This window comes from Notechis scutatus, chromosome Z, assembly GCF_049901735.1.
Source record: "Notechis scutatus isolate UNSWTSFEM ecotype Mainland chromosome Z, rNotScu1.2, whole genome shotgun sequence".
Classification (NCBI taxonomy): Eukaryota; Metazoa; Chordata; class Lepidosauria; order Squamata; family Elapidae; genus Notechis; species Notechis scutatus.
The window spans coordinates 96,887,732-96,910,996 of NC_142025.1; the positions used below are offsets into that span (position 1 = coordinate 96,887,732).

The following is a 23,265-nucleotide window of genomic DNA, read 5'->3' on the forward strand; positions in this document are numbered from 1 at the left end:
AAAAAGCCACTCATATTCCCAGTTTTTTTTAAAAAAAAAAAAAATCTGCAAAGGATTTCTCTATCAATACAAAAGGATTAGCCCTCCTTCAGATGTCCTTGGTGTAATCCATACTATTCCATAATCAGTTTGAAATAGAAATTGAAAAAGGAGCAAAAACGCAGTAATTTTAAAATGGTTGGCCTCTTCTGCCCCACTGCTTTCTTTGTTGTTTTCGAGCAGTTAAATTGCTTTGAAAATGTCCATGTCAGCTGAGACCTGGGTGACATGTGCCAGACAGGGATATGTTACAAAACCCCATATACATAAAATTACAAACATAAGAAAATAGGAGATTACAAGGGTCAGTTTGACCTTGGCCTTTGAAAGAAAGATCTGACACCATGGCAAGCCCAATTGCTTTCTATGCTGGGTGGATGGTACGGAAGAGGGAGAAGGAATTAAAATTGGTTGTTTTCTTATTTTATATCCAACTCTTCCCTACCTCATTTTTCCTACTCTTTTGAGTACAAGCCACATGAAAGCACATAAAAGTTAGGAGAATTTGCAGCTGCTGGGGGTGGGGGGTGGGTGGAGATTCTTGAAAAGACAAAATGTAGAAGATTAATGAGCATTTTAACTACTGTATCTGTACAGCTGTCAAAGCATACATAAGAACAAACAATTTAAAGTGTTCTCCAATCAAACTTATAGAGATCATGTCAAAGTTCCCCTTAAAGAAAGGGAGAGAAAATTTGGGGTTTCCAAATGCAACTTTAGATTGCAGAAATTTTTGCCTTCCAAGAAAAACTAATAGAAATAATATTTTTATATACCAATTATTCCAAACAGCTGCATCATTATTTTATTTCTTTTATAAAGGGTTTTAACATATGCAGGCATTTTAGAATCTATCATCACCTCATCCATCAAGGACGATTCATATAGAGAAAAAGATTTTGTGTGAAGCTTCCCTTGAGATTAGATATCTCAGAAATGCAAAGGAAATGCTGGGCAGCATTGAAAACTCTTATTTCTTGACCCGATTCTCACATTATGCTAAGCCATCATGTTCTCTGCCTGCTGTGCAAACTGTATGAAGTCAGCTTCCAATGTTTGTAAATGTAGTTCAAGATATACTTTAATGTAGGAGTCCAAAATATTATAACCCTGGCTATTCGGATGAGGGTGGGGTAAATAATATGTGTGCTATGATGTTATTGCAGAAATAAAAATTATGGTTCTTATCAGTCAGATATTATTTTAGATATTCAATAAAACAATATAACCAAATTGAGGCTTGGAGTCATGAGGGAACCTTGTCCTTAAACATATACCTTGCTGGTTTGGAGTGCTACTTTAAATCTTACAACACTAATCTTATACCAAAAATAAGAAAAATAACAATGGAATCTAGTATTTACATAGAGCTCACTAGGGATGTGTGGAGAGAAATTGGAACTGCAGGATAACTACCTAGACCATAATGAATGCTTCTTAAAGAGTAACAAGTCAGAATAAAAAATGATGTGGTAGGTCTGAATGCCAGTGGCTTTATGGATAAGATTTCTTGTTGCTTAAACAACCAGGCATCTAAGGCGAAATAGGATTATTTCGCTACAGGATAGAACTCCTTCACTAGTATAATTTAACAGAGCTAGGATGACCCTGAGTTCTGGTCCTGACTTAGGCACAAGCCTAAAGATAACAGTGGGTCTGTCACTTTCCGGAGGCCTAAGAAGGAGGCAATGGCAAACCACTTCTGAAAAACTTTGTCAAAAAAACTGCTTATCCAGGTACTCTCCAAGTAGCGGATGCAGTTGAATGGAAGGAGGGAAAAGCAGGGTCTACAGTGTGCTGCCAGTGCTGTGATCTATTTGAGGGTAAAGGTGAATCCAAAACAGATTTATTAAACAAATTTATTTGGGCAACAAAGTGACTCTTGGTAACTTACAGCATTAAACATTCACAGTATTAGAACCTATAAACCCACCCACCTTCCTGTTTCCTGCTAAAATGATCACTGTAACAGAAGCCAGAGGTTGCTGGCCACTTGCTAAATAGGAAAAATAATTTACTTATTTATTTATCCATTTGTACATTTTTTCAGTTCCCCAGAAATAAAAGTTTTCTAGGCAAGCTACAGAATAATACAAATTAAAATCACTGTTGCAGTAAACATCAGTTGATAATGACACAAAATCCTCATAAAAGCTACAACCATATCAAGGCAATCTAGTTCAAGGTTTAACAGGCTTTCATTAACTATCAAATAATACAGAGAACTATAAAATAATATTTGCAGAGCAGAAAACTGCTATGCAAAAATCATAACTAAATGAAGAGAGTGTAATATTTAATTTCCAAAGGTCAGATGTGTGCACTAAAAATGGATTTTTTTAAAAGTCTGCTGAATGACTAGAACAGCAAGGCAAAGAGAAAGATTGTGCAAAACATTATTGAAAAGAGCCTTTCATTGATAGCGAGTGTCTCTATCTCAGATTGAGAAAGGGGACATTGAAGAAGTAACAATGTTTGCATAATCCCTTTTTCTATTCAATGTTGAAATTCTTCCCTTCTCCTCAATCTCCCACTTGGGAGGCTTAGCACTTCTAACTTCATTTGACAGACAAGTGAACAAACTGAAAAACAATAACTTGTTGTAAACAATAAATTGTTTTAGACCACCCAATAAATCATTACTTGTGCAGGAATATGAACATGTCTCCCTCCAACAGATGGTCAACTAGAAAACTCTGTATATATTTATTTATTTATTTGATTTGCCAATTGTTTACAAGATAATAAGTATAAATGTATACATAGTTGTGAATACATGAAATGGGTACATATAAGAAAAATAAAAGAATAAGAGAAACAATAGGACAGGGACGGTAGGCACGTTGGTGCGCTTATGCACGCCCCCTACATATATATATTACAAAACCTTGCTTAAAAGAAGCCTGATATTAAGCTAAGAAAGATTTTTGCTTAAAATTTTGGAAGGTAGATGGCTAGCAGTCTAATTCAGTATAAGACAGCTTCATAAATTTGTATTATGAAAATCAAATATAGAAGTAGATGGTTCCAAATGCAGAAAGAACATTTTCAGCAGATTCAGCCCTACATGGCATTTTACAATGGGTGAAATTCCTGTTGCTATTAATAAAAGGTGCAAATCCTTTTACTGTTTTGCATCTGACATATTGAAGCAGTCATGGGCAGTCTAGAGTCCTCCAGATCCTTAACTACTCTATGGCGATACTGGCGGGGACTGTAAAAAATTAGAGTTCAGCAAAATCTGGAAACCCACGAATGCATTAAAATCATCACTATTTGAGGATTCTGTATGAAAAGTGGGGGACAAATACCAGTGCATACTTGTATATAAAATAGATCTTGGCATTCTATGACATTCAAGAGGCTCCACAAACAAACCCCAACCACTGCTTTGATAGCTGTTTCTTTCTTAAGGCAGCAAAGCGGCTTGCTCCCCTGGCACAAAACAGACTTCTGCTGCCAGACATTGAAATATACACATGTGTGAATTGGAGTAACATTCCCAGTTTGCTTAGTAATATTGCTATGATATAAAGTAGTTGGGTTTTATTAATTTTATATCCTGTTTTTCTTCAAGAGCTGCAGGTAGCTTACACAAGAACGTCCTTTTAATTTAGTCCCACAACAAAGACAAATAATAGAGATAGAACTAAGGGAGAAAAGTGGCCAAAAATCACCTAGAGAGTTTCCATGACTGATGATGGGCTTGAGAATTATCTCTTGTCTAAGATCAACATCTTCACCATAACCCACATTAGTTCAGGCAATATAAAATGTAATACTAAATGCTCTGCATGGACCCACAGAGTAATTCCAGAGTAACTCCCAAGCTGAGGTGTTTCCCAAGTTGCCTATGGCATGGTAAATGTAAGTAAGGACTTTCTGCTTTCAAAGTAGCCGATAAACACCAGTCCTTCCTCATGCAGGACAGACATTTTGATGAAAGGATGCTTGGGATTTTGCTTCCAGTTAGTAATAAATTCTACAACTGGCTTGTGACAAAGCATTGCAGTCGTGTATGCCAGATGCCAATTGTAAAGGTTGAGATTGTTGGCTGAAAATCAATGGATTTCCCCCACCCACATCCACCACCATTAAAATGACTCTGCAAACCTTGGGTTCTAAATTGTGTGTGGCATTAAAGCAAATTCTCCAGACATCCTGCTTGTGGTTTGCAATCACTATACTATAGAATCCAAATTATGGTTCCAGCTTCCAAAAATACAACAAGAAAATTGTGACTAAAGACTGCAAGAGTGCACATCTGCTTCCATTTTCCTCTTCTAAGCTTCACACATTCACTTTTATTTCAAACATATCACAATGGTTTGTAAAAAAAATCAACATTGTGGTCAATCATTGCCAGCACAAATCATGGCTGATGTGCATGTGGTATTGGGCCAGGTATAATGTGGTTTTGTTTTGCCTTAGCATTCTATGTAGAACTACCAGCTGCCCAATTTGAGGCGATCACTAGGTGTTTCCAGGGGTGGGATTCAAATTTTTTAACAACCGGTTCTGTGGGCATAGCTTAGTTGGTGGGCGTGGCCAACTCAATATCACTCACATCGAGGCACACATCTCCTCGCCTGGCCTCTCATGACTTTGGGGATGCTGCAACAGTCATAAGTGTGAAAAATGGTCATGTCACTTTTTTCAGTGCCATTGTAACTTTGAATGGTCACTCCACACAAGCAAAGTACCAGCAAAGGAGGGGGAAAAAAACTCCAGAGAAGTTCCTGAGACAGGAAGTCTAGTCCTGCCAAGAATGTAATAAGGGTTAACGGAGAGGCAGTTTCTGTAAGCAACACCAGAATGTTTCCTTCCTGCCTTTGTTACAGGATTAGGCCAGTAATTTCTTCTAACAACTGGTTCTCCGAACTGCTTAGAACAGCGTTGCCAACCGCTGGGCTGCAGCCGCAGAGAAATCTCACCCCCAGAGGACCCCCACAAAGCAATTAATCCAGGCTGTGCAGAAACACAAGGTTGCGCTGCCCACATGGCCCACAGGAACCCTCCCCGCCCACTCACTCCTTACCCAGTAAACTTGCCTGCTAAATTGCTATTTTTCCTTTTTCCGACCATCATCTCTTCTGCTATGCCAGGAGATTTAGATTAGCTAGGAAGCAGGAAAGATTAGATTTCTTGCTTTCTAGCTAGTCTTTAGATCTTTGGCTCAGTACAGCCAAACCTCCCTTAGGACTGAAGGTTTGCTTGCAAGCAGATTCAGTGCAGACTTGGCAAGCAAATTTGAGAGACTGAGCTAGCCGATGGCAGATAGATAGATCACTGAATGATTCTGTGAGCAACTCAATCTGCCTGCTTTACCTGATTTTGGGTAAAGGTTGCTCTTTTTTATAAAAAAATCAATATTTACATGCATGGTGTGTTGTGTGTTAATTTTGTGAGTTTGCTTGCTAGCAAATTTTATGAGTTTGCTTGCAAGCAAATTTTATGTGACAGACTGAGCTAGCCAATGGCAGATAGATAGATCTCTGAATGAATCTGTGATTCTGTGAGCAACTCAATCTGCCTGCTTTGCCTGATTTTGGGTAAAAGTTGCTCTTTTTTATAAAAAAATCAATATTTATATACATATTTATAATATTTACATACAAGCCATGCCCAGCCAGTCACATGACCACCAAGCCACACCCACAAATTAGGCCACACCCACAGAACCAGTTAGTGGTCCCTGGGATCTAAAATTATGAGTTTGGTGGTCCCTGAGGTCCAAAAGGTTGGCGACCCCTGGCTTAGAATGTTAACAATCGATTCTACCGAATAGGTGCAAACTGGTAGAATCCCACCCCTGTCTGTTTCATCTTTGCTGCCATCCAGTAATCTTTGGGATTTTCATTGACAGATCTGATTGCCTGAGTAATTTCTTGGAAATGCTATGGAACTTTTTACCCAGTGGAGTTTTAGGAACCTAGATAGGACCAAACAGGCTGATCTCCAACCAAGACAGAGTTGCTGTTTGTTCAGAAACTGTCTAACCATCTGTTTGGTTTGGTCATAATTCTGAACAGGACAGCATTTTGTCCCACTCTAGTTTGGGACTCCTCCAGGATTCATAATTCTATTACTGTATATTCCTGAATGGAAGCTATAGCCAGGGGAAGCTTGACCAAGTTTTGATTGGATTATGGCACTAGTTGTGCCTGTACTTGGAGTGGGAAGCCTTAGCAACAATGATTCATGTTGTTATCACCAGTAGATTAGCTTTTTGCAAAATGCTTAAATGGAACTATCTTTGTAGACTATGTGGAAACTGTAATTGATACAAAATGCAGCAGCTAGCATGCTAGAAGATCAGAACCACAAAGGAACATAACATTAGTGTTGTAGGAATTGCTTTGGCTTTCAACAGATTTTTAAGTATAATTCAATATGTTGTTTTCAACTTTAAAAGTCCTTATATGATTTAGTTCTCAGCCATATTCATGACCAACTCCTCCATGTTGTATATCCTGTTAAACAGGGAAGTGAAAGCCAAAGCAGTTTTTGGATACCAGATTTTGGGGGGAGGGGTTTGGAGAAAATTTTCCATCCAGATATCATGCTAAAAGATCATCAAAGCAAAACTTTTCATTTTATAAAGGCCACAGAATATCTCCATTGGCCTTTGAGATATAATTATTAAGCTTTGTATTTTAGACCTGGTACCTGTGGTTTTTATGTTGTTATTGTAGTTTTATTTAACTGCTCTGCATTTGTAATTTTATTATTTTTTGGTTGCTAATAAATTATTGTGGACAGCCAGTTTGGTATAGTGGTTAAGGCATCAGGCTAAAAACTGGAATACTGTGAGTTCTAGTCCCCACTTAGGCACAAAGCCAGCTGGGTGACCTTGAGTCAATCACTTTTTCTCAGGAAAGGAAAGGAAGGTGGCAATGGCAAACCAAGAAACCAAGGAAACTATAGATATTTCTCCAAGATGTCTCAGAATTGGCCATGATTGAATGGAAGGGGAAAATTATTGTGAGTCAGATTTATTTGTAACATAGCAAAATAATACCCAAAATATGATAAACACAAATGTGGCTTAATGTGGGTTTACAGAATAATAATTTGTGCTTTGGCATGATATGGACTCAACCATACTTTATCCAACAAACCATGATTAAGTGTCTGATGCGTGAATTCAACTTTAGGGTGTAGCACAAATACAAAAGTTGCCTTAGTATCATCTTCTGACCTTGGTATGTTCTTCCCCTATCCTGAAATCCTTGTCTTTTGGCTTCTAGTTGCACTACACACTAAACCCCAAAATCTGGGTAACATAGATGCATCGTAACACTTTCCACTTTAGTAGCTTTCATGCAATCATATTATAAACCATAGCTTTTGTTGATTAAATACAAATTTATTTGTGAGATGTCAAAATAAGGTGGGCTGCAAAAATCTGGATGATCACCAAATGGATGTTTGGGGGCTATGGGAATCCTTGCTTGTCACCTTTTGGGGCTAGGGGAATCCTTGTGATCACTTTATGGATTTATAGTTGCAGATATTGCTGTTGGTGCAATATTGTTCAGCTTGTTGCATGTTGCTTGGGAATTCTGGGAACTATATTTTCCAACTAGAGGTTGAGAGGAGATGCCCAGTTTGATCAAAATTAAGGAATAGTGAATCCATAGAAAAGCATGTGCAGAAGGCTCTAATAGCCCGCAGAGAAATCCAGTACCAGAAAAACTAAGAAAAATCTTTCCATGCAAGGACTCAGAGTTCTCATAGGGCTCTTCTGACTGAGAATGATAGAAGTTGTAATTCTACTCATCTGGATAACCCTGAGTTAGGGATGGATAAGCAGCCCGGCTCACTATCAAAGCAGCTTTAAGTCCAGAGAGGGTGAGAAATAAAAGATTTCAGCCTAGTGGCAGCCAAGGCGAGAGGCTACTGCCATCTCTCCGGCCCGCCTGCCCAGCGTAATCCCCGCCTCCAAAAGACAGGTGGAGTCCTGGTTGCCACGGTGACTGTGTCCTAATAAGGAAAGCGAGAGGAAGCTCGCTTGCATTGCTAAGGTCAGGGGGGGGAGGAGGAGTGAAGGAGTATGATGGCAAGTGTGTAATGGAGTTGGTGGGGGGAGCTGCACCTGCATTACTTCCTCTCCAATGGGTGATTTCGCTCCCCTCCCCAAAGAAAGCTTGCATCTTCCCCTCTCTACATCACCTCTGTATACCCAAGAACAACCGTATCCAGCAGCAGCTAAGGGAGTGCAGAAAGAAAGCAGCCGAGCTGCTGCTGACGGATGAATTTATAGACACTGCAGCTTCCCATTGTGTGAAGTGGGTTGGCTTGAGGATGGCAGAGGCAGAAGGTTCTTTAAGGTGGCCTGGCTTGTTCTAACCTGTGGCAGGTAAGGAGGCTGCCGGATGAAGACGGGGGAGGTGATGCAGGGAAATGTCAGTGGAGCCGGGAGGGGAGAGGGGAGCGGGACCCACAGCTGAGCTCTTGCTTCTCTTTACTGTTTGCATTGTGGAAGGAAGGAAAATACAGACAGAATCTTCCCCCCTGTGTGTCCTTTTATGGTGATGGTGGGAAGTCAATCTTTTTGAAAGGAAAATTGTTCTTTCTGTGCCTCCTATAATTCATTGCACCAAACAGTGCAACTGGCTAGTAGTATTCCCTTCACCCCAGCCCAGATTGAACAAGCTCTGCCTAAAATCAAAGGACACCACAATGTGTCCTGGGGCGGAAAATGTTTTCTGAGGCAAGGAAGGCAACAAGGGACGTCTGGCTACCCCAGTAGGGGCACCCATACAGAAGATGATCCCATATTGCTCCTTTGATGTAACCGGTGCATAGTGAAATAAGTATGGCACTACGGAGATAGAGCAGAATCCCACTCTCTGAGAAGGGAGGGGGGGGAAAAAGAGGAGAAATGTTTATATGTACCTTTGGGTTGTTGCTAAGCCACAGCATCCATAAAACTCCAGAGGTCAGAGTGAATTGTCAGGATGCTAAGGAATTAAGCTGAGAGAAGGAAGGTTTATTTTAGGGTGAACAACAGGGACCTTTGGAATGAGAAACTGAAGCAATAGTGTTTGCGGAGGTGGGTGGGTATTTTTGCATCCCACCTATTTGCAAAGGAATCCTGGTATAAAAAGGCACGATGTCCTTTAAATTTTACAACAACCATGTGAGGTAGGTCAGGATTGACTGACAATCATAATGATCCAAAGACCTTCAATAATATTCATGGCTCAGAGGGCTGAGAAATTCCTGTCTCATTCATTTCAGTCAGTGCCTGCTTTTTACTACTACAACGGTGCTTTTTTTGTTTTGTTTTGTTTTTAAACTGTATTTTTAAAAAAGTAATTCCTTTTTCTTATTCTTTTCATAACTGATACAAGACTTACTTCTTCCATTTTATTATTTTCCATTTTTGTTAGAAAAGTAAATGCAGCCATAAGTGCATTCTGAAAAGGAATATATGGTTTATCGTTCAATCCAGAAATTTCTACTCCCCTGTTTTTCAGTACTGCATCATTTGTGAGATAAATGATCTGCACATGTTAAAAGATAGTCTTAATTTTATTTCATGCATTATAAACTTGGTTCTAGCACTGAGACTGGAGCAGCAACCTGATAAGCTTTTTTAAAAGTTAAGACTTTATCTACTTTAAGACTGCTTCTTGAGAAAGAAATTGGACATTCATGCCCACCTGTTCATTCCTGCTACACTCCTCAATGTAAAATTTTCAGGAGGATGTGTATGTTCAATATTTTTGCCTGGACATTCCAGAATCCAGAAAATCCATTTTTGTTTTTCTCCCATACCCTTTCTTTGGCAATGATGTAAGCTTTGCCTTATCCACTGCTCATTAAGATTGCAATTTTCAGTTTTGCATATATGTATTACATTGTTTTGTAGTTTACTTATCCAATGTTAATTGGGTGTGCTCCCAAGAACCACTGCTATTAATTTATGCAATAACTGGGCATTGCCTGGACCAGTGGTGTAATCAGTGAACGAAAATCAGTAGTGTTTTACAGGAGACTTATTCTCACAGAGATAGTAAATCTGTTACTGGGTTACACCATAACATTTGTACAGGGAAATGGTTTAGAAATAATATAGAGATCAGAATGGATGATAACTAGTGATTTGATGCATAGCAGGATTAATATGTGATATTTTTCAAATGCCCCATTGCATTAAAAAAAACAACACCTTGACAATCTTCCTTAGTACAGAATAGAACATAGCACAGCCAGAAGTAAACTTTAAGTACATTCTAATTGATACATTAGGTTTCTTCTTGCATGGAGTTTTAGTTGACACTTGAAAGGAGCATTCAAAAATATAAGTTCCAGCCTGCAACCCCATTATTTTCACAATCAATGTACTGTTATGTTCTGTTTTCTATGCAGATAAATTGATCGATTGCATTGAATTTATTTCTCCTTCCCAAACCAAATCACTGTGTTTAGAAAACTAATAAATTTACGGTGATAAATAAAGTAAAGCCATTCTTTTTAACACAGTATGTTTCTATCAGGAAGAGTACTTTTTTTTTTTTTTTACAAAAAGTCATTCAATCATGACTAGTTCTTCCTGCAGACTTAAAACACTTTCAAAGGCATATTTAATTAAGCATTCCTAAGTGAGAAATTTGTCTTAAAGTTTAAAACATATAAAAATCGCTATTCTGGATGAGATCCAAGACTTCTCAGTCAAGCATTTATATCTGAGAATAGCCAATCTAATACCTTTGGGAAACCCATATCAGGAGATAACTGCAATAATATATCTACAATCATTTTCCCCCAGCAAATAATGGGCTGGTGTTTTGCCTTTAATATTGCAGATAAGAGATGACACAGGCAATCCTCAATTTACCATCACAATTGGGAATGGAACTTCCATTGCTAAGTGATGCACTTGTTAAGAGGGTTAACAATTAAGGGTCTTTTTTGCTGCTTCTAGTTAAACACATCAATCAACATGTTCATTAGGTGAAAAACATGGTGGTTAAATCATCTGGCACCATTGTCTTTGCTTGTTGTAAGCCAGCTAGAACTTTAGTGCGAAAGAAAAAGGGAGGGAGGGAGGGAGGCAAGGGCATGAGTCATCTTCTCAAAAGACCTGGCTGTGGGACCCTTTGAAACACCAATAGGGTAAGAGCTGTTCAAATATCAGGTTGGGGGGAAACGACTATACTGCAGAGATTAGGTATTGTTTCTCCTTCTGAAGTCCTCTAATTGTCTAACTTCCTTTAGAGCATTGTTCCACTCACCACATTCATTTTGAGAGCAATGCCCTCATATTAGGATGCTGAGTACTATTTCCACATTCCTTCTTAGTAGGCATTTTTGGTAGAGAAACCGTGAAGCATATGAGAAAGAAATGAGAAAATATTCACTTATAAAGGATTAGTGGAGAGAAGTGGTCAGGTGAGGGGTGGAGTGGAGGGAAGCAAACTAAATGTGGCAGGAAAGCATTAGTTGAAAACTGAAGGTAGGATGAGTTCACTTGAAAAGAAGAGAGAAACAGCTTGGAAGATTCTTATTATCTCTTGTGCACAGTTACACATGAAAAAAAAGTATATGGATGACTTAGCTTTCAACAAAACCTTTAGCACTTCTGCCCCACCAGAAAACAATTCTACTTGACTGAAAAAAGGGCATCTGCATTGTTGGCTGCAGGTTGGCATCCATCACATCCTCTTGTGGCACCCTGTAAACACCAGCTGGTTATGCATTGGCATGGTACCAGTTTCACAACATTCAATTACCATCAATGTTTCCTCACGCCAGACCTTTCTGTCTCTTTTCTTTCCTGAACTGCATGGTCGCAGTTTCGGAAGTGAAATTATTTATTAAGAATGCTTTGTCCTTTTAATTTACATTTTTGGGAGGAGAGGGGTTGCATTGAATCATTTTATTTGATAAAATAGAACAGATAGCAATAATCTTCTTTACATTGTGCTTTTCCCATTAAAATTCTGTGCATACATTTGTTCAACAGTCTTAATTAAATCTGCATAATAGTGTTAAGCCAAAACCAGCAAGGTCATGTTTTTTTTCAGTATCATCTGAAAGCACCAACATTTAAAAGATGTTTCTGTGACTGGCTTGCAGCATAACATCATGCCAGGAATATTTGTTGGGGCTGGGATAGTTCTTGTAGCTGCTTCCATTCCAGTCAAGTCTATTTGCCACTAGATGTTGACATACACAGCAGCCCGATAAGCTATAAAGCATCAAAAATTTTCTATTAACAAAAAAAAAAAGTGCCTTGGTTTGAAAATCAGTAAAGGATAAGCACTGTAGAGTAAAACAAAAAGAGGGAACTTAGCAAAACATGTTTGTTCAGAAATGTGGTGCAGGGTTTATGGACAATATTTGACACTAGGCAAAGGATGCTACCACTGTGTTTGTAGTTTCATTAATGAATTGCATGTGTACAAAATGACCACCTTGGAGAATACTATACTATTTTATTCAGGACATCTCAAAAGAAACAATGTAGATCGGGCAAGGGCCTTAAAACAGGAAAACAATTAGCAGGTAAGTAACTTCCTTATGAGGAAAAGTTATAAAGTTTGAAATCTGTCATTTAGAAGAAAGGCATGTATTGTGACAAAAATTCCCTCCCAATTCCTTAATGTGCACTTATATAAAAATTTGATCTCCAAATTTCTACAACCTTGTGTGCCACATTTTGATGCATGTACAAAAAGGTAGCACATGTGTCGTGAGATCACAATAAAGGCATTTTTCATGATTTTGGTAAGAAATAGATGTCTTGTAAGATGGGATAAAATATTGGATGCATCCCTAAAGTATGAAGAAAGAAAAGAGGATTTGATATAATATTTGATACAGAGTTCCTACCTTTATGTCCCAAATTTTAGCTTTTGCCCAGCAACATATTTACATAATGGTAGGGAGAATCCAATCAAACAAGAAATAATATTCTAAATAATATTTGAGGTAAATTGACACTCTTGTTTATAGAAGTTAAGACTTTCTCTCATTGACTAGACAACCTCTAATTTTTAATTCTATTAATTTCTTAATATCTGGATATATAATTAATTTATTGATAACAAATACATCTATAAATCTATAATAAATATCTATAAAAGATAATAATAGTTTTTTTGCTTCAAAAAATTTAACACATTGTTCTAATATTTTAGGCATTTCCAAAAATGAAAATACTACCATCCAAACAATGTTGCTGACAAATGTTACAATTGTAGATATTGTCCTTGGGTTATATCTGATAGATCAGGGGTCCCCAACCACCGGTCCGCGGACCGGTACGGTCCATGGAACAAGTCCTACCGGGCCGCTGGTTGCTGGCGCCGCCATCTTTTTGATGAAAAAGTGTTTCCGGTGAGCTTTTCCGGGTAGAAAGCTCACCGGAAGCACTTTTCATCAAAAAATGGCGGCGCCAGCAATGCTGGTACCGGGCTGCGGCATAAAAAGGTTGGGGATCACTGTGATAGATGATATTCATCCTTTAACACAGAATATGCTAAAAATTCATCTTGATCATCTATCATTTGGTCCAAAGGCAGTATCCATACTTCCATTCAATGTTTACATATTACCACCATTTCCCTGATTTTTAAAATTGGATTTCCTCATAATCAATTTGGCATGGAGAAAAGTGTCAATATGTTCATATAGAGAATAGTATTTTGTTAGAGATGTGTTAAGGATAATGTTTCTATAAAACACATGTTTCTACTGTACTTTCTATAAGTATAGAGCTTTCTATGACCTATACTTACAAAGTTTTTATATAATGCTTGCATTGGAGATATGTAGAATTGTAACTTGTTATAATGACATTTTTGGTCATATTTTTCACGTTTTTATTATAGTATTTTTTTTCTCTTTGACAATGTATACTTTCACCATAATTAAAGTTTTTGGGATTTCTTTTTTGTTATTAATTAAAAATCAATTAAAATAAATTAAAAAGTATAATATGCAGGGTATCTGCAGTAGTTAAAGCACACCATTTGATATCTTAATATGTAATGATGCCCACCATCCTGGATATTTTTAAAGGGTGACTAGATAAATTTCATGGAGAAGAAGACTTTTGATCAGGATATATGTATAAAAGGGATTTGTCCAGGCAGTCTCTGAGAACTGGACACAATTGAATAGAAGAAAAAACTGGCTAGGGCAGTATGACACTTGTTACTACTTACTTGGAACATGAGGGTGCAATGCCAGTTATTCTAATTCTGAGTTTCCCTCTTAGAAAGGTGGACTATATAGGTCCTTCATTTAATATAGAAGGGCTAACCTAAACCAAAATATGGTTGTGTTGTGTTGTGTTGATGGCATGTCTGGATCCATGAAGAAGCTGAAGGCTAGCGCTAGCGTTAGCATTTAGACTTATATACACTCCGTAGTGTTTTACAGCACCCTCTGAATGGTTTACAGTGTCAGCATATTGCCCCCAACATTTTGGGTCCTTATTTTATCAACTTTGGAAGAATGGAAGGCTGAGTCATCCTTGATCTGGTCAGGATCAAACTTCTGGCTGTGAGCAGAGTTAGCCTGCAAAACTGCATTCTAACCACCACGCCAGCAGGGCTCAATGTCATGTGAGCCTCATTTGGCAGAAGAGATGATACAATCCCTATTATCCCTTTGTCTGTTGTTCTATTCTCATCTCATTTGTAAAATCGTTAGATAGCCAGGTGCAACTCAACTTTTGTGATATGGGGGATGATGGTGATAATAATCAACACTAATATTACATTATTTTAAGGAGAATTAAAATAATGTACAGGTAGTCCTTGATTTGCAACCGTTTGTTTAGTGACTGTTCCAAGTTCTCACGATGCTGAAGAAAGTGTTCTGACTGTTGCAGCATCCTCGTGATCAAAATTCAGACCCTTGGCAAGTCGCCTGTATTTATGATGGTTGCAGGATCCCAGGGTCATGTAATCCCCTTTTGTGACCTTCTGACAAGCAAAATCTGGGAAGCCAGATTCATTTAACTGGATTACTAACTTAACAATTACAGTAATTACCTTCGCAACTGTGACAAGAAAGATCATATAATTGGGCAAAACTCACTTAACACCTGTCTCACTTAACAACATAAATTTTGGGCTCAATTGCAGTCATAAGTCAATGACTACCAGTATATGAAATGCTTAAGTAATATTATTATTAATAATAATAATACTGTTATAATAATACTACAGAAAAGGAAGGACGCTTTAATGAATAATTAATCGGTTTTAATTATTCCTCTGCCTTTAGAGGAAAGTTGGGAATATTATTTGAATTTACCTTTTTCTTTTTGTCCTTTTTTTCCATCCACTCTCTTCTGTTTGGCCTTTGTTGTCATGGCTGAGCTTCAAATTTGATCAGCTTTGCTACTTCCTGGATGTGTTCCCATGGCTCTGTCACTGAATAGAAACTAGGGAGACTGCTTGGGTGGTAGGTAGTGCCGCTGCATGACAATTCACTCTTATCAAGGCCTAGCAGCTGCTTTCACTTTAGAGTGCTATTGAATTGGAATATGGTTTGCTGAGATACACATTCCTCTTCTCCCAAATTTAAGAACTAATTATGGATACTTGAGAAGCTTGTAGTGCACTGTTGAACAAATCAGGCATTCAGAAAACTAGCCATCACCATCTGCAGGACCAAGGGAAACGGAGAAAATAACTTTCTTTTTTGCAGTAAGAGAATAATTTAAGATAGTAGTAGGACTGAATTTTGAGACACTCTGCTCCAGATTTTGCATACTCTAATTCTATAGTTGAAAAGTAGCATATGCAAAATCTGGAGCAGAGTGTCTCAAAATTCAGTCATACTACTATCCCAAATATGGAAATATACATGCTCGGCACTAGAAAACAAGATAGAGAAACCTGCACAAACGAAAGTACTGTATTGATTGGAAATGTGTGGAAGAGGCCTTTATCCTGAAGTGGATAGACAATGGCTAAAATGATAATAGGTGATGATATGCATACATGCATACATACATACATACATACATATATACCATACCATACATACATAGGCAATAGCTATTAAGACCATAATTTTCTCATAATATAAGCCACTTCTATCTCCAAATATAGCTGCTAGAATAAGTTGACTTGGTTGTCAGTCTTAAATTAAAGTTCTTTGACATTCCAATATTTTCAATGGCAATCTAGAATCCCCGGTGGTTTTGGAGATTCCAGTATTTGGCTAGATGAATATTGCTTTGTCTGACAAGGCACAGTAACTTTTCTTTTATAAATTTCTACCAAATTCATTTCCAAGTATGAATCTTTAAATAGCTACTGCTGAAAGTATCAGACTTTCTTTTCCTGTAGTTCATGTAATCTGGAGATTTAATAAAATACACCAAAGAACAGTGAAAGTCGAAGGAAATATATTTATTGAACATCATTTTGCCAAATACAGTTGGGTGGCAGCTGTAATGGACTGCTCCTCCAGCTCTCTTTTTATAGGTGTTTTTTTTTTTAGTTTAAAGATTTAGCCAATTATTACCAATTGAATGTAATGTGTTAGCTTATTAGAAATAAATGTTTCATTATCTGGAATTAGAACAGATGCCTCCTTATTTATAGTCCCCTTATCTTGAGTTAAAACAGATGTCTTTCTAAATGGCCATTTTATTTTTCCTATACATAGATTTTCTATGCATAAAACATATGTCTTTCTTTACATGGATTTTGCTATGTGATATGTTTTTTATTTATAATAGTAGGAGCCAGTCTTTTCTTTTTATAAAATGGCTACTCTTTTTCATAATTTCTTAATTGAAACTTATTGTAAACATATGAAGAAAATATTTGAATACCAGAAGAATACATAACAATGAGAAAAAGGAAATAAAAAACTTGCCACTATGTCAACCATTCCACAATAGAAAATGCATTGCTAGTGGGTAGAAAGAGACGCTAACATACACACAAACATATATATCAATTACACCTTTCTTCCTTTCAGGATAAGCATTATTATGCAAAGCAGAATGCAACCCAGTAAGATAAACAAAATCAGAAAGAAGGAACCAGAACTAAATCTAGTCTTCATACTATAACTCTCTATGTTTATAAACTACAGTATATTTCATTCCCACAAGTTAACACACATCCTCCTATGTAGCCTTTTGTTCCTTAACCTTTTTACCTTTATATTTTTCATCAGCTCCATCCAATCACAATTTTAATCCAGTTATTCTTCCTTCATATATTTGTTTTATAACAAACCATCTCAGTGAACCTCTTTTGTACCAGTCACTCGTTTTTCTGTTCATTCAGAGCCCATTCATTTTTCATTACTTTTTTTGTTGGACAAGAAACTTAAGTAAACAATTTTCACTATTTTCAAAGATTTTTTTTATTTTTTGTTTTTCTGATATTCTGAACTTTAAATAACAAAATAGGATAAGACATTTATTTATTTATTTTATTATTAGACTTCTATGCCGCCCACTTTGCCAAAGTGACTCTATGCAGCTTATAGTCATGCATTAAAACATTAAAATAGCTTACTGTCATGCATTTAACATTAAAATATTAAAACAATAAATAAGAACCACACATTTAAAAATTCAGGTAAAATTTAATTTAACCATGATGAAAAGGAGGGGAGAAAAGTACACATGGAGAGCAGGAAGTCCATTAACTATATCCAAGATGCCATTTTCCATTGGGGCCCTAAGCCAGCTGGCACAGCCAAGTCTTCAAGCCATTTCACTGGCTGCCCATGACAGGGGCTGCCTGGACCCCATCAGCTGAAATTTATTTACTGATAGCGTCTGCAGAACATCTCTGCCAGCAAAGGTTGGGCAGGCTCACCTATCCTGGATCCATGCCACAAAGGGCTTTAAAGGTGATAATCAAAAACTTTTGATTAAATTAAGAAGCAAACCAGATTCAGAAGCAAACCGGAAACCAATGCAGCTCATGGAACAACAGTGTCAAGAGCTGGACTATATGGCACATGTTGCAATAATCCAACTGAGAGATGACCAGGGTTTGAGTGACTAATCACAGGAATTCCTGATCCAGGAAAAGGTGGAACTAGTATGCAACACATAGTTGCACAAAGGCTCTCCTAGCCATGATTGCTACCTGCTCATCAAACAGGAGTCATGAATTCAGGAGAGCCCCCAAGTGTGTACGGAGTCTGTCTGGAGTAGTCCTCAAAAAACCTACACACTACTTTTATTAGAATTGCTTCATAGTTAATAAACGTTCTACACAGGCAAACTTCTGCAGTCATGTCTTTACTTCAGTTTTCCAATGTTTGTGCATGGCTGTAATTATTTGCAAGAGTTACCATTTCAACACAACTAGGTGTTCAATATAATTTCAAAATGTACACTATTTATTGCAATATACTATATTATACATCATTCAGATTGTCAGCCAAGAACACAGCATTGTCTGCATGCAAAAATACATATCATTCACAACATCTACTTCATATCAGATCTATTTCAAAAAAGCTGGATTAAAAAAGGCACAAAAGGTTTTTCTGATACAGACTTATTGTAAAAAAAAAAAAAAAAAAACAGCCAGTAAAAATCTTGAAAGAATTTCAAGCCCCATTTATAGTAAAATCAAGGTTTAAATTCTTCTGCCTATTTCTACTGCCTGCACAATGTTAAGTCCTTCCCTTCCTTCCATTTTTTTTCTTTTCTTATTTTCTTTTTCCTATTTTCCTTTTTATAGCTGTCTTGTGCTTTTATAATGGACTTTGGTTTCAGGCTGTTTTGGTATTGTTTTTTTTAATGTTGTGAGAATATTACTATTGTATTTCTTAGACATAAGTACCTTAAACAAAAAAGGAATAATCATATATACATGTCATACTGGAGCTGTGGTTGAAATGCAGTATTTCAGGTTAACTCTGCCCACTACCAGATGTTTGATTCTGACCAGCTCAAGGTTGATTCAGTCTTCCATCTTTCTGAGGTTGGTAGAATGAGGATCCAGATTGTTGGAGGCAATTTCCTGACATTATAAACTGCTCAGAGAGTCTGTAAAGCACTATGGAGTGATATATAAGTCTAAATGTATCGCTATTGATATTCCTTGCTGAATCATTCACTAAGCATTCCATTTATACATTTATACATTTATAACTTAACCTTTAATTATTTTTATATTAATATAAATATTAGTGCTCTTTGACATATTGCTACCCTTTCCAGAATTCTAAAATGCTCCTTCCAGGATTTTCTCACTTCAGTTCAACCAAATCATTTCATTTCTTTATTTTTTTAAATGCTATTAACTCTGATGGAGGCTTCTTGTTGAACTTTTGGAACCCATTTTCAAAACAATTTTAGTATCAATCAAGGGAGGTTTTCTTTTCATATCTTTTGAACTTGTTCTTCTTGACTTATTCTATACAACAAAAACAAATAGACAACAGTCATTCCCTTGTATGAATTTCTTTCATTCCCTTATTCTAAAAAGAATCCCTTTTCATACTTCCCATTTGTATAACACTTCTCTGGCACAATGTAATTGTTTGTTTTAATCTCTGTCAAGCAGTTTTCATATGCTCTTTCCTTATGTCCATATTCTGTTCATTCTATTGGGAAATTTATCTTATTATATTTTTTCTATAGTGATGATACAATACTATTATACTTTCTTTCACTCTTTTTCTTCCATCATCATTTTTTCACAAGACAAATTCTTGATTCTATCAAAAGGGCCATAACTCACATTCAGAACCTGTTATCATCTTTGATTCTTTTACTAATTCTCCCATCAATATGTATGGACTTAACAATATGTTCTAATATATTAGAAACAACCTCTTCTCTAAACAGAGTAGTGTAAAAAACACCAACAGATGGCAGTACAAATACACTCGAAACTCTGACATGTTCTTTGCATCTGCCCTTTCACTTCTGTTGATGAGAAATTTCTGGAAGAAAAATGTTGGCATTTTGAAATGGAAGTCTACCGTGAATATTTGTGACTTTCAGCAATGTGCTATCATTGAATTTTGGAACACCAAGAGTCTTCCCAATTGAAATTCAGCATCAAAGGAAAGCTATTAATGGTGGTGACTGCGTGAAACAGGAAAAAAAACTGATTTTTGTGATCAAGAATGAAGTGGACAACTTGTGACAACAAATGACAAGTTTCATATAGAGCAAGTAAAGTTGATGAACTGATTAAGGACAGTCAGCAGATCACTCAAAAGAAAATTATTCACAAGTTTGCCATTTAATTGAAATATGTGGGTCACATTTCTGTTCTGCAGTATGGAAAGATCTGTACAAGATGGGTTTGCATGCTGATAGCAGAGATGAAAACTTCAAGAGTTAAAATTTGCTAGTATTGTTGTCACACTGTAAGAATGTACGTGAAGAATTTCTTCACAGTATTGTGACAGTAGATGAAATATTGGTTTATCTTTATCACCCAGAAATGAAGCATTCATCCATGAAATATAATCACAATTTCCTCTTTTTTTTTTTCCAAAAGGAAAACCTACAGTTACATTTTGGGGTAGAGATGGTGCTATTCATACTACACCACAGGATTTCTTTGAATCTAGAATTTACCAGCACCTCATAGAGCTACATTGCAATACTCAAAGCTATGAAGGATTGATTAAAAAGAAATTTTGCTGCAATATAACAAGAAACAATTGTGAAGTTGGATATACTGTTTTACCTCATCTTCCATATAGGTCAGATTTGATACTATGCAACTTTCATCTTTTTCCACAATTGAAGAAGATCTTCACTGGCAACTGTTTCATCATATTAAGAAGTAGGAAGAATTCTCAAGACCTAATTTTCCATTCAGTCCACATATGCAAGCTAGGATCTCTGATATCACAAACAAACATACTGTAACCTATATATGCAGTGCACTGATGTACACTCAGGATACTGCAGCCTGGAAAAACAAAAAACACCATATCAATAAAGATCTTAGTTACAGAATAATGATTGCATGAGGGAAAGAGATGGTTTGGGAAGAAAGAATAAAATGAATTATCTAGGCAAAGTGCATAACATTTTTCTGTAAACATTCCATTTGTTTGCTTATGAAAAAATATATTTTTTTTTATTAAAAACACATATGTCTTTATGAACTTTCAATCAATGTACTGAAAACAAGTTTTGGGATCTTAATCTTGTTTCACTGCTCAGAAATCAACCTACACCTGACCTGCAGTTTCATAGTCATGCTGGTATGTTTTATTCCTTGATATAATCTATTCCTTAGCCTTTGCTATTCTTCATACTGTCCTTTCTGCATCATTTCTCCTGTTTTTATTGGCATTAATAAGTCTATCATTTATTCTTATCTTCCTCTGATCCTCCAATACAAATAGAATGTAATTAATTGTGGTTCTTCTTCCTGCTTTTCTCTAAAACAGGAGGAAAATCTGCTGATGTCAACACTATCTCAGTCTGCTGCAATACAATTGATTTCCTGTGCCAATAGCTGCACTGAAGGGTATGCAGTATGGTAGATAGCTTTGAGAAATAAGCATAATGCAAGGATTGAAAATGTTGCCAAGAATCAAATAGTAAGCATGTTAAGCCTAGACTAAGAAATAATCATTGAACCACAATTAATTATTCTGCTTCCCCACTTTTTTTATTAAAAATCTGGCTTTAAATAATACTTTGTTTTAAGCCGGAAATAAACATGCCCTCCGTTAATTTGAATAATTGAAATGTGGAGAAGAATCTATGAATTCTTCCTGGATTTGCAAGACAGCTAGGATCTTCAGCAGAATAATATGGTACACACAGAACACAATCTTCTCCATTCAATAGGTTGCAAAGAAATCATTATCTTCTCAAATGACTCATCTGTATGCAAAGAATTATCCTCCACTGAAAGTTCCATATGGCGCAAAGCAAAAACTAAAAGAATGAGGAGGAAAAAAAAAGCTTATAGGGCAAAATAAGTTGTCATTTAAGTTTTTAAAAGTTCAGTAATCTGTTTATATTTACCACTTGGTACTAAAGATCAGCTTTTTCAATTAGGCTCAGTGTAGGACTACCTCACTTCCTGGGTTTCAGAATTAGGAAGGGTAAAGGAAAATTTTGATCAGGATCTCCTGAAAGTTTTGTTTTCAAAAGCTAATAGCTAAGAGGAAAAAGAAATTGAATAGGGACAGCAGAGCTGCACACTATTTTTCTTATTAAAATTCCATCAGTACCAGTGAAGCAGATTTTTGTCTTGCAGGGCAAAACATGGTTGTAATGTGTAAGTAGCAGTTCAGCTCATCTTTTACAAAATCATGAAGGATTGCAAGAAAGCTGTCCCAAGTCATTAACTCTCTTTACTCCACATGGAAAGCTAATGTGCTAAGAGAAATTCTAGCTAAGCATATCCCCTGACACGCTGCTCTCTAAGTGCAGGAACATGAATCATTGTTTAACAAAGTTGTGCTGGATTAATTAATTCTGAATTTTAGGAGGGCTTTAATGACATCATGTACAGGAGCCTTTTCTATCTTTCTGCTACAGAATTCTTCTTTTTAATGAATAGCATGTATTCCAATACATGTTTATTACTCAGAAATACATTTTACTGATCTAAACAAACTTGTGGTAAAGTAAATTAATGTAGGAATTCAATCTATATCTGTTATGTTCTGATGCTAAGAAAGCATACATCCTTTGATTGAACTTGGTGTCATTCAACACCAAGAAGGATTTGAGTTTGATTGAATTGGTATAGTTAAGTCATCAAAACTTGTGGCATTTCCCTCCCTTCATTTCAGTGGGTCTGTGTTCCAGATCTGTGGGTTCATAAAGAAATGTTTAATTAGGAACCAACACCACAAACCAGAAAAAATTTAATTTCACAAGATGTACTGATTTGGCCTGCTGCCAGTTCATCATTTAAATTCTATTTTTTTCCAAGTCTAGAAAATGAGAAAACTACAAATGGATTTTTCCTACAATTCACGACATTCTGAGTTGCAATCAATTATCCCACATGGCAATGCAGCATTTCAGTGTGTTCCATCATTTGTGACTCTTTAGTCAGTCTCTTGTTTCTACTTCTACCAATGTTTAGATTTGGGGATATAGACCTATAATTTTGTTTATGAAATTCCTTAAGTGCATATCCATTGGAGAAGAAAGAAATAAGATATTTTATTCAATTCACATACCAAATTAGGAATACTTCTGAAGATACTATACTACTGCATTATTAACCAAAGGTAGTTAAATTTAATTTTTCTCAGTGTAAAGAAAAG

At 36.5% G+C, this 23,265-nt stretch overlaps 1 protein-coding gene across 5 annotated transcripts in view; it reads left to right on the forward strand.

Moving 5' to 3' along the window:
- SRCIN1 (SRC kinase signaling inhibitor 1) overlaps window positions 1-23,265 on the forward strand; it is a 263,536-nt gene that overhangs the window by 138,828 nt on the left and 101,443 nt on the right. For 2 of the 5 annotated variants that reach the window (XM_087947870.1, XM_087947871.1), the window contains exon 1: window positions 8,082-8,401. The exons of the other annotated variants lie outside the window; for them this stretch is intronic. The gene's annotated coding sequence lies outside the window, so the exon portion shown is untranslated. Of the gene's footprint in view, window positions 1-8,081; window positions 8,402-23,265 lie in introns of those variants that run through there. 5 annotated transcript variants of the gene reach the window in all.